The sequence below is a fragment of the Lissotriton vulgaris genome, chromosome 3_1 (genome assembly GCF_964263255.1).
Source record: "Lissotriton vulgaris chromosome 3_1, aLisVul1.2, whole genome shotgun sequence".
NCBI classification, from domain to species: Eukaryota; Metazoa; Chordata; class Amphibia; order Caudata; family Salamandridae; genus Lissotriton; species Lissotriton vulgaris.
Genome location: NC_141689.1, coordinates 1,730,217,774 through 1,730,230,358, shown reverse-complemented (window position 1 = coordinate 1,730,230,358; position 12,585 = coordinate 1,730,217,774).

Here is a 12,585-nt window from a genome sequence, read left to right as displayed (position 1 = left end):
CTGTTGAGCATATTACAACATGTTGTATTAATGCAGGAGACAGGTTACACACAATAACGTTTTTGATGGTAGCCCTAATATGGTCTTAGTTTCAATTAACATGCAATCAATGGTCTAAAATTGATCAGATATAAGTTATTGGTCAGATATAAGTTATGGGTTCAGGCTGATCATTGATTTCTTCGGCACAATTATGCTTTCTTTTACACAGTAGCTGTGTCTTAAGTATAACAAGGAATGGATATAATTATGGGCACTGAGTCAGCCCATACGTTTCACAGGATTTTATTTATATTCATATCGTATTATATTTATATTCATCATATTAAGCAACATATTAGAGATCTTCGGTGCTGATAGATTTTTATGTTTTAATTTCCTTGATACCCCTTCAGAAGGGTCATCTGTCCCAAAGTGTATTTGGGTAACAGGCACACACAAGATGATATTAATGTGATATCTCAATGGACTAATTAGTAATTATATTGAAATTACCACAGAGTTGTTCTGTAAAATAAACTCAAAGAAGTGATGTCTGAATAAAGAGGATGTGGCCGAACGGGCTAGGGAGGTTGATCTCAGGTCTGGGTAACCGGGTCCAGGTCTCTGCAATGACGCTCAACATCCTGTGATTCTGGGCAAATCATTTAGTATCCCCGTGCCTAACGAAAATTAATGTGTCCTTGTGTAACATAACTGGTGCTCATGTAAAGCGCTCTGATACCCAATACCTTCGGGTCAAGTTTGCGATATATAAAACTCAGAAGAAAAAAACCACCAAAAGTCAAATCGAAGTATTTGAAGAGTATTTTTGATATCTCATAAAAGATTTTGAAACAGAACCAACAGGTTCAGATGTTAAGTGCGACCAGGGCAGGCAATCGCGGATCCCCATCCAGCACATAGCTACAAGTATTATATTCATTCTCATATATCTTATCAGCATCCTGAGCCACCCATGGCCTAATATTATCCAAAATAAACTGACTAATCATTTTCATCAATTACTCACTTCAGTTACTCACCATGGGCCTGATCTAGAATTTGGCAGATATGGTCAGGTTGTCAAAAACCGGATGTTCATCTCTCGACCACCATGGTTGTTCATCCGCCCCATTTAAAGTATGGCAGTTTGACAGATGAAAGTCTGTCATTCATTTGCCGCCTCCATCTGATTTTCCCTACTCTGTTGATATGTTACACCCTCAAAATGGCACAAAATCCACAGTTTTTAGAGTTTAATTTTAATTTCAACACCTGAAGTTACACCTACATTTATCACCCAAATAATAATATTAAATTTAATCACACACTAACCAGTCTGCTTCCTACACACAGTAGGCCCTCACCAAAGCATTCCCAGTTCATACAAGCAAAATACAGATATATGCAATCACATATGGAAAACCATACACAATTTTCAACAATCATCAACAAATGAAAAATAGGTAAAAAAAGGTTGAAAAATATCTGTTGTTGGAAGGGGATAGTGCCCGATACCTTAACGGTTCTAGCCATGGAATGTGCCTCCTAGAAATACATGTAATGTTCTCCTCAGGGGGTTCTGCATCCCCCTGGAGTCAAGGTAGTCCGAGCACCAATGTTTTGAGATGGGTGGGGACTTAAGGATGTTTTGGGGTGGTTCAGAGCATGGGGTTTCTGGGTAGAAAGGTGTACTTATGGAGAGGGGGGATGGGAATGTTTAGGTGTAAGGAATGGTTTTGAGGTAGGAGGAATAGCGGAGGAGGCTGAGGAAGGGGCAGGAATTTGATGAGCAAGGGAAACTGAGGTGGATTTATTTTGACATGGGATCAGGTGTTGGAATAGAGTCTCATGCTGCAACGGAGTGAGAAGAAGGAATAGGGGCAGGCGTGCAGGAAGAAGCCCTGCTGTCAGACCAGCCACTAGCAGATACAATGCTTCACTGTGTGACAGATATTCTAGAAAGCATGTCGACCAGGCTGTCAATCACTTAAGTCAGTTGATGACTGATGCTCTGGATGGGATGCAACAATGCTGCCTGCCCCACAGAGAATTTCCTAAGAACTTCCAGTGAATCCATTGGAACTGCAGGTGGGATGAGAGCAGAGGGAGAGCTGGCTAGAATGCAAGAGACCCCCGGCTGTTTCTGCAATGGTTGCTAGGTTGGAATTGAGATAAAAGATGGGGAAGTCTGATAAATTCTATATGAACCTGGGCCATTAACATAAAAGACAAAGTGGGTACCTATAGGAAATGTTGTTAGATAGCTTTGTTGGTACTACAATAAGGGCACTGGTCACTATTGGTAACACGTTAACCATTATAGTGAGAGGTGTCCATGTATACGACACATATTTCAGGATCATATTCTAAGTAATTTGGACTGCAATTTAGTAAGTTGTCCTCTACTTTGGCTTTGTCAGAAGAACAATGGGACTGCCTCTTGGTATATGGTACCCAATGAAATAATGACTTGAAACACCAATATGTATATGAAAAATACAACCATGGTTTCATAATACATTACTTAGGTGTTTGATTTCTCCTTGTATCTAGGTGATGTGAGGGGGCACGTAAAATAAATGATGATTAGGCAATCTAATGTATTTAAAATATATTGTTACCAATAGTAAGCAGTACCATTACTACAGGATTAGTGAAGGTACTTAATAAAAATCTCTATGCCTTTCTTGTTGATGGCCCAGGCTCTAGGGAAGGTGTAATATTTTGATGCATTCCCAGATTTACTCCCTTTACTAAATCTAGGAATGCACCAAAATCCATTGGAGGATGCTTGGAAAAGCCCATGCTCCACCAATGAAATACCTCCCAAGAAGAAATGTTATATAATGCAGGGTAAGCAGCTGCATTGAATTACATTTCTTTACAAAGACTCACAAGGCAGTGCAAATCATCCTTTGCCTTGCTTTGTGAATATTACTGAAGCCTTTGCATTGTCCTTGCATCAACTTGTGTGATGCAAGGACACCTTAAAGCTTACCTAATCTGGCCCTAAATGTAATAAATCTGGTGAATGCTGCCTGCAAGTGCAAGGTGCAATAATTCCTCAGAACTGAATCCGAAATTAATGTCTTAAACAGGGACCCCTCATGCTGTAATGATCAACGCGTTTCGGCCCGTAATTGGTCAGGGCCTCTGCCGGAGATCATACAGGGACATATAGGACCCAATTCCGATGCGGTTAGGAAGGCTTCTAAAAAGAATTTGCTGTGCCCGAATCAGATTGGAAACGTTTCTTTCTGACCAACTTGGAAAGTTTTCTGTCCGTCCGAGTACCATGCGAGTTAGGCATTAGGAACATCCCAATCTTAACCCAACGGCATTCAGAATGACCGAGCTGTAGAGATCAGAATCGTACATTTCTATGGTCCGCTTTACCAAACAATTAAGGACAATGCTTGATTTAGACAGTCTTTCCAAATTGTTTTCTCTGACTCAAGTTGGCAGTCGAAATCAGACTATGGGGATACTCGGCGGGTCCCCCTGCACCCGGAGCCTTCCCAAATAGGCCAAGCCATACCAGCCATGCACAGTGTGGCAGGCACCAGGGGGTGCCAGTCACAGGGTGCCCAATTTTCCCAGCCACCCCTTTCTTCAATGGGAACCTATGCATTCGGTCGGAACATAGGTTCCCATTGAAATCAATGGTAGTTCCACCCAATCATATCTGGAAGTATCCAGATGCATCGTACTCGGTCAGTCGGACTCTCCAGATCCGAGTGGGTTGGAAACAATCGCCAAATCCATTCGGTCAGGGAGATTTCCTAACCGCATCAGAATGGGGCCCATAGTAGGTACCATGAAAAATATACATATTTACAATTATTATCTCCAGAGTGACTAACTATCTGTATATTAAGTTGTTATGTGTTATTCCATCACCATTAAATCAGAAATATCAATTACAACCATTGTTAATTCTATATGATAAATCTCAAGGCATGATACAGTACCTGTGAATCAACACATTAGGTTTCCCAAAAATGCTTGTACCTTACCCAAAGTGCAGCTATACAGTGGTGCAATTATGCAAACGTCAACATAATGCCTAAACTTCCATGCCGTTCAAAAGGCGATGAGCAAATCAAACACTCACCCCCAGTCAACTGATCTGGGTTTAATCCTACACCATTCTTTAGCTCACTCCTCCACCCCAGTTCAGACATGGCCATATGCAAATCAGTCTGGCCCTGTGCTTCATAGGAACAGTCCAGCCCGAACTGCCAAGCCATGTCTTCCCTGGACCGGAAACAAGCATCCTGGGATCGGTTTCGGATTCGTAATCCTCATCAGCCAGGCTATCTTGAATCCAGCGGCAAAGTGAGCAAGGGACTCACGTCTGAGCATACCCTGCCAACTTAGGGCGAACAATGCAATACCAAAGGGGATGATGGAAGGAACGTTTGAGCAAATCAAACACTCAACCCATTCAACTGATCTGGGTTTAATCCATCATCATTATTTAGTTCACTCCACCACCCCAGTTCAGACATGGCCATATGCAAATGAGTCTGACCCTGTGCCTCATGGGAACAGTCCAGCCCGAACTGCCAAGCCATGTCTTCCCTGGATCGGAAACAAGCATCCTGGGACCGGTTTCGGATTCATAATCCTCATCAGCCAGGCTATCTTGAATCCAGTGGCATAGTGAGCAAGGGACTCACGTCTGATCATACCCTGCCAACTTAGGGCAAACAAAGTGATACAAAAGGGGATGATGGACGGAGCGTTAGAGCAAATCAAAAACTCACCCCCAGTCAACTAATTCCATCACCATTCTTTAGCTCACTCCACCACCCCTGTTCAGACATAGCCATTTGCAAATAAGTCTGACCCTGTGCCTCATGGGAACATTCCAGCCCGAACTGCCAAGCCATGTCTTTCCTGGACCGGAAACAAGCATCCTGGAACCGGTTTTGGATTCATAATCCTCATCAGCCAGGCTATCTTGAATCCAGTGGTAAACTGAGCAAGGGACTCACGTCTGAGCATACCCTACCAACAAAGTGATACAAAAGGGGATATTTTCTCTGTCCTAAATCCAAAATTAATTATCAATATTGTGCAAAACCGGCATATAATTATTTTAACAACCATATTCAATACAAAACACAAAGTAGTCCCACTGTCCCAGGTCTCTGGACCTTATTTATGTAGAGAGGTTAGTAGGCATCACCCCTGGTTGCTAACTAAAGCTCAGCTGCTCCTAAAAAGCCAGAACTTGGTGAGATTGTCAAAGTAGGATAATCTCTCAAGGCTTAAGAGTGTGAAGACAAATATACATACCTTCAGTTTAAAGAAGGGCATGCACTAACGGTGTGTTAATATATTCTGGGAAAGATTTACCAGGCCTTTGTATTGTATTTGCGACACACAAGGTGACACAAGGACAATGCAAAGTCTTGAATAATTTTTAGAAAGATACGGAAGGGGTGATATGCACCACCTTGTGTGGCTTTATAGGGAAATGTAACTAAATGTAGTTGGTTGCCTGCGTTATGTTACATTTCAACTTGGGAGGTGTTCCATGGGTTGAGCATGGGCATTCACATGCATATCCACCCATGGATGTTGGCGCATTCCAAGATCTATTAAAGATAGTAAATCTGGGAATGCCACCGTGGACGATAAGTAATTGACACGACTAAAAAGGAAATTGGCACAAATTTATAAAAACAAAGCAGATTTGTATATAAATTTAGACACAAAATGAAGACAATCGGATGAAATATAACAGGAGGTATGGATTTTTTAAAATACAAATAAATCAATCTAATTCACTTTGGCAAAACTTTACCATTGTGGTCAATGGGACTAAGCACTAGTGGCAATGGGTCACTTGCAGGTCAAGTTACATGGAACCCTCTGGATGTTAAGCTGGTGCAAGTCCTATGAACAGGCCATGAGTCAGTTTAATTTTATCTGGCTTATAGGGCCGCAGTGCAGAGTTATCCTGGCTGTCCGTGGTGCTGAAGCTGGAGCCAAGAGGATGCTGGTTTTATTGCTCATATCGTGCTGGTCGACAACAGAGCCACTGAGGTGGCAAACTGAAGATGCTGTGAGATTTCCTCAAGGCAGAGTGTTGAACAAAGGTAGCGGTGGCCAGATTGGCCACCAACAAGTCTTTACAGTTGCATGCTCAGCTTGAATGTACTTCGAAATCCTAGAGTCCTGGAGAAAATTGTAGCCACTTGAAACTTGCTAAAGGTCAGGACTATATTTTGAACAATGAACTAGACCATTTACTTCTGGGCGATACTTCGGAGGGCCTAAAGGCCAGTGATACTTTGGGTCCGGCAGTGTACTTTTACCTGCAGGATGCAGGGGACTAGTGCCTCTAGTCGAAGGGGTAATGGAGTTGCATTTGGCTCTTACAGGGGATCCTTGTTTGGGGGTAATAGTCTCTGGTCGGGGATGAGCAACAGTCATGCATTTGCAGGGTGGTTGCCACTGGTGCCTAGTATTGTGCCTCTGTTTTGTGCAGGTCCTGAAGTCGCAGACTCAGGTCTCATCTTTGTTCTTGGTTGCAAGTTGAATCAGACCTGAGGTTCAGGTGCCAGGGAATCTCGCAAATCCTAGATTTGGGAGTGTTAGGGCCGAGGGTGTAAGGAGCCTATGGGCTACTCCCCCTAGCAGCTAATCCGCCTCTGAGATGACCACATCCAGAGATGTGTGCCACCTTTTCCTACACAGAAACCTTTATTCTGCCACGTTTCAAAATAAATAGCAGAAACCTTCTGTTAGTCTTAGAGTGGTCTTCCCCAAACATTTTGCCGGCATCCCTCCACTCTTTTTCTGTATTCTTTTTGTGAGCCTTAGGACTATGAGTACTTTACCACTGTAACCAGGGCTAAAGTTCATCTGCTTCTCCCCTAAACATGGTTTAATTGACTTATCCACAATTAGTATATTTAATGTATCTGTAAGTCCCAAATAGAATGCACTACCTGTACCCAGGGCCTGTAACTTAAATGCTACTAGTAGGCCTGCAGCACTGATTGTGCCACCCACAAAAGTAGCCTTATAAACATGTCTCAGGCTTGACACTACTGAGCTTGTGTGTACAGTTTACATTGCCATTTCGGTTTGGCATTGAAAAACCTCTTACTAAGCAAAATAATCACCCCTTTTATTACATTTGAGCACCCTCGACGTAGGCCCAAGGTAGCCCATAGACCAGGGTGCTGTGGAAGTAAGAGGCTGGACAGGTATTTTTAAGCTGTGCATGACCTGGCAGTGAAAAAAAAAACTACATTCGTTTTTCGCTATTGTGAGAACTACCCCTCACAGAGATTAAAATTGGAAATCTCTTATTACACTCTTAAACTGGAATTTCTGATTGAGGAGAAGTACCTCCATTATGTTCAATATAATTGAAATTGTAATGATAAATCCTCTTTGCTGGCAAAGTTGGATTTACAATTGCTATTTTAGAATACCACTTTTTGAAAAATGTAATTCCCCTGCTCTGAAAGCTTTGTGTGCCTGCAGCCTGACTCTAGTACATGTCTGAGGTGGGTTGCAGCTGGAGTTTGGGAATTCCTTCTAGTCAGCCACACACAAAGGAAAGTGAGGTGTGACTGAGTGGATATCTGCATCTTGATGGGTCACCCTGGGCCGGATGGGAGGGAGGAGCTGGCATGTTCACCTGAATGGGCAGCGTCCTTTCCCCACACAAAGGGCTGCATACCCCCTGTAGTGAGTCTGGAGCAAGGGCTGGGAATGGAGGACCTCTCTGCACTTCTAGGCCCCTCTTTGAAGTCACCTTCACCTGAAATGCACAACTGGGTATAAGTTCTAGGTCTCAGACCCCATCAAATCAGACACTCCTAAACCTATAACAAATCTCTGCCAGGAATAAAGACTGCTGTGCTGCTATAAGGACTGCCCATTTTCTGGATTGTTTCTCTGGAAGAACTGCTTTTTTGCTGTTCTGCTATGCTGCCTGCTGCCCTTTTCCCCTGCTGAGGAAGAACTGGACTCTTGCTGAACCAAGAGTGATTGCCAAAAGCATGGTGGCGTTCCTCGTGTTTTGAGACTCAGGGATATCAAAGGCTCACCTCCTGCTTCTGTGCCTGGCCCATTGGAAGTGGATTCAGGTGTTTGCTTTAGCAGAACAATTGAATCCTCTGCTGCATAAAGCAGAATCGACGCATCACTACTTTTGCGAGAACAGAACCAGTGCATCATGATCTGAACCACGGTACTGGCTCTAGAACCAACTCAACGGAACTGCTGCATTGCCACAGTTGCTGTGAGAGATGATCAATGTATTTCCATGACTGTGTGGAGAAACTCACGGCTTCAGAGCTTCATCTTTGGAACTGGCGCATCACCATCATTGCATGGAGAAAATCGACACATCCCCTCAATCGAAGGAAAAACAAATCTCTCTGTTGAGAACAAGACGGAAGTAATTTGTTCAGCGGGCCTTGAATGGCTCATTTATCCGGCCTGTACTCCATAGCAAATGCCCTGAACTCTTGACTTTGCCCTGGTCCAACGCGACCAGATCACTCCCATAAGCGCATATTGTTACTAAGCACTTTGTTATTGTTTGAAGTGTTGCACAAACACATTACACATTGCCTCTTAAGTTAAGCCTGACTGCTCTGTGCCAATGCGCTGTGTTAATTTAAAGTACCTAGCAACCAATTCGAAGCCCTAAGCTGCCTGGGGGAAATTGACTGACTGAATGTGGGGGAGTATCATGCCGCTGAGAATATCGAGGCAGAAAGGCGCATTGGGGAGAATCTCCCTTCATCTGGGAGAACTAACACAGTGCTAGAAGTCAGTAACCATTTAAGACCAGGGGTTGAGTGAGTGAGGGGTCAAGAGGAAGGCAACAAGGTTCCCTTCCCTCTTGACACCGCTCCTGTCATGCAAATACTTGAACTTCCTTGCACTGGGGATAGTAATTGTTCCAGGCATTCGCTACTGCTGCCATCTGCGAATAGTGATGTTCCCCCCTGCAATATTATTTCTTGTAATATCGCTGGACTGTAAACAAAAATAGATAACCCAGAGTGGCACAAGTTCATTCAGGATAGAGACATAATAGGACTACAGGAAACCTGGGTCAATGAGCCAATCCATATTAATGGGTTTAAAATCTTTCATACACAGGCCGTGACAGGCCTTGGGGGCAGGCTTAAGGGGGGCCTGAGCCTGTATATCTCTAATAAGTTGGTAATTGTTAAAATACAGGAATGTTTGAGTAGCAGCTTTTATCAGATAATTAAGGTGTCTATACTTATGAACCAATGTGTAGACTAATGAATTTTTATAATAATGTGATTTCAACAGAACTTTGTTTGATTTTAAAAAATTTAAGTAAAGAGCTATATGCAATTTGTAATGCTAGCTCTGCTAATGCTGTGATAATTATGATGGGTGATTTTAATTGTGCATTGTGTTCCTTTGAGGACAGGAGATTATGTGGTCATTTATATGAGCAATCAACTCATTTAACTCATTTTTGTCATTCCCTGGCTGGAGATGTGTTTAATGAAATTTTAGCTACATTCGACCTAGGCTTTGTGAATGAGCTTATAGAGCCCCCAGTAATGATGCCCTACACCTATAATGGAAGAAGTGCCTTTACAATTGATTATATACTAGTCTCCCATAATCATGTTTTAAGATTACTCAGTTTTGAGGTTGATCAGAATTCCTTAAGTGACCACTTCCAGCTACACTTGGTTGTTGCTTTACCAGTAAAGAATGTATCCAATATAAACAAGGACAAAGAGGAAGCAGTTTAATTGACATTAGACAAACCTAATGGGTACACAATTAAATGGTCAAAGGTGAATCCCTCAGAAATAACTAGATCTTGTGTGGTTAACTGTAAGACAGCAATGGAAACTTGTCTGTCCGAAATAGCACCTGCGGATAGCATAGTAACATCTTATGCTGAAATATCACATGCCCTTTAGAAATTACTATTAGTGTAACACCGCAAGAAAAATAAGGATTCAGGCTGGTTTAATTCAAGATGTACCAAAGCCTATAGTAACTTAAAATTAGAATTGCATAGGCATCCTTGAATGCTGGAGAACATTAGACTTGCAAGGATGGAATACCAACAGGCAATAAAAGAAAGGAGGAATACCTCGAGAAACTAAGCATGGGAAGCCCTAAATACCGCGGCAGTTCTGAAGGATAATGCAGCTTTTTGGAGGGCAGTGAAGACATCATTCCTAACCACACATGAAGGTCCATCAATAGCTGTTGCTATTTCAGAGGAGGAGTGGATAACCCATTTCGCGCAGGTATATAACGGTACTGACGCTTCCTATATTACACCTGCTGAAGAAATAGAGAATGATCACCCGAAAATGAATTTAAAGTTCACTCTATATGAAGTGATTAGAGCTTTGCATGGGAGCAAGACCGGTAAAGCACCTGGCCTGGATGGCATCCCGATAGACTTGTTCAAATTCAATGTGTCTCTATGGGGACCTATTATAACACAGGTTATAAAAGCAAGCTGTGAAACAAAACTGCCAGAAACCTGGGGTGGGTCATTAATAGTACCGATTTTTAAAAAAGGGGATCGCCAGAATCCGGGCTGCTATAGACCGATCTCCTTACTAGAGTCAATGTTGAAAGTGGTGGGCGATTGATTTTAGAACGCTTGCAGGAATGGTCAGAAGAAAAGAAAATTTTAACTGACTTACAATATGGTTTTCAAAAGGAGCTCGGAACCACGGAGCAGTGCTTAAATTTATCCCTACTCATTGGAAAATACGTGAAGGCTAAAAATAGTAGATTGTACATGGTCTTTGTAGACCTAACAACTACCTTCGATTCAGTAAAACATGTAAAATTGTGGGAATTTCTTGAGAACTTGAAAGTAGACACCCAAATAATTCTCTTTCTAAGGAATCTTTATAGCAGCGCAAAAGCCAGTGTACGGTATGGAACAGGGGGGAACATACAGCTAACTTTCCCGTTAGAAGGGGGGTGAGGCAGGGCTGCGTGCTTGCCCTCTTTCACTATAACTTGTATACGAACTGGTTAGGAGAAGCACTAGTTAATAAAACACATGGTCTTCCCTATGTTGCCGGTCGACCCATCCCGGTACTTCTTAATGCGGACGACGCAGTTATGTTGGCTAGAACTCAAGCTGCCCTCCAAAGGGTCCCTAACGGATTCTTTGTTTTTATGAAGGATCTAGGTCTTAGTATCAATATCTCTAAGACATATGCAATGAGATATGGTCATGGACCCAAGCGAGTGAAAGAGATTTTTGTAGAAAGGCAGAAATTAAACTCAACTCAGAGTTTTTCATATTTGGGCATTTTGTTTACTCAAAATGAAATGTGGGCCCAAACCATAACTGCCGAAAAACTGATGCTTGTCCGGACATCTAATAACTTGATGGGTTCTCTAAGAAACTGGGCCGGAAAACCCCTTCGGAGCTGATCCAAATATACAAAGCAAGGTGTATCAGCTCCACGATGTATGGAGCATGGGTTTGGGGTTTAACAAACACAATGCAGCTGCAACAAGTACTATTGTGGCATAGTGTCTGGATCACGGAACAAACACAGTTAAACTTGGATATTCTTGCTGATTGCCTTAAACTTGATGGAGCGCTAAAAATACCATGGATCAGTTATGATCGGGATTTTATGATTGATTTGGGCCACATAGAGTATTTTACAAACCCATGCTCCCTGCAGAAAATTTCGAGGGAAACATTAAAAAGAGAGGGGCTTGGTATGTTAGAAGAGGTTAGATTATCTAGTAAACTCACTAAACCTACTGTTAACCAGCATCAAACTATTTTAACTACCTTTGGAATGAAGACAAATTTGTCATATGTAACTGCTACTTTCGATAGAATGTTATTGGTCAGATGTAGGCTAAATATATTCCACAAAATGGTCTTGTGGCCCAAATTGAATGACTGGTCAAGACATCTTGTACAGTGTTCATGCGATAACAACTCATGCCAGTCCACAATATCTACCGTTCTTTTCTGTAAATTTTATTCTGAACTAAGAAAAGTGTGGCAGGTCCAGCTCTTAAAAGATCATGGACTAAGACAATGTTGTCCCGCTTTCTTAAAACTTCAGAAATTGGAAAATGATCATGGATGGAGGCTTGCCATGTTCTTAAAGAGAGTATCTTATTTAAGGAAAAAAATTATAAATACTGTTGAATTATACATTTTTATTTAAATGGTTTAAATTTTACATGAAATAACATTGGCCATTTTTATGATAGCGCTTTTGCACAATATGATCTTATCTTATCTTATCTTAAGGGGAATTTATAGAGAGCACTGACACCATAAGTTTCCTGGCGCTGAGAGAGAGGGTGCAGAGATTGCGAGGGGCGTACTAACCGGTTAAGGTAAAGAGCCGAGTTTTAAGAAGTTTTCTAAAATTCAATAGAGAGCAGCTTGACTTAACTGATAGGGGAAAAAGGTTCCATAATTTAGGGGCCAGGTAAGCAAACCTGCGGCTGCCAAACTTTTTGAGTTTTGCTGTAGGGGCGACCAGCAGGTGAAGATGAGCCGAACGGAGATTGTGCACCGGACGGTACTGCGTGATCAGTGTTTTAAGGAAA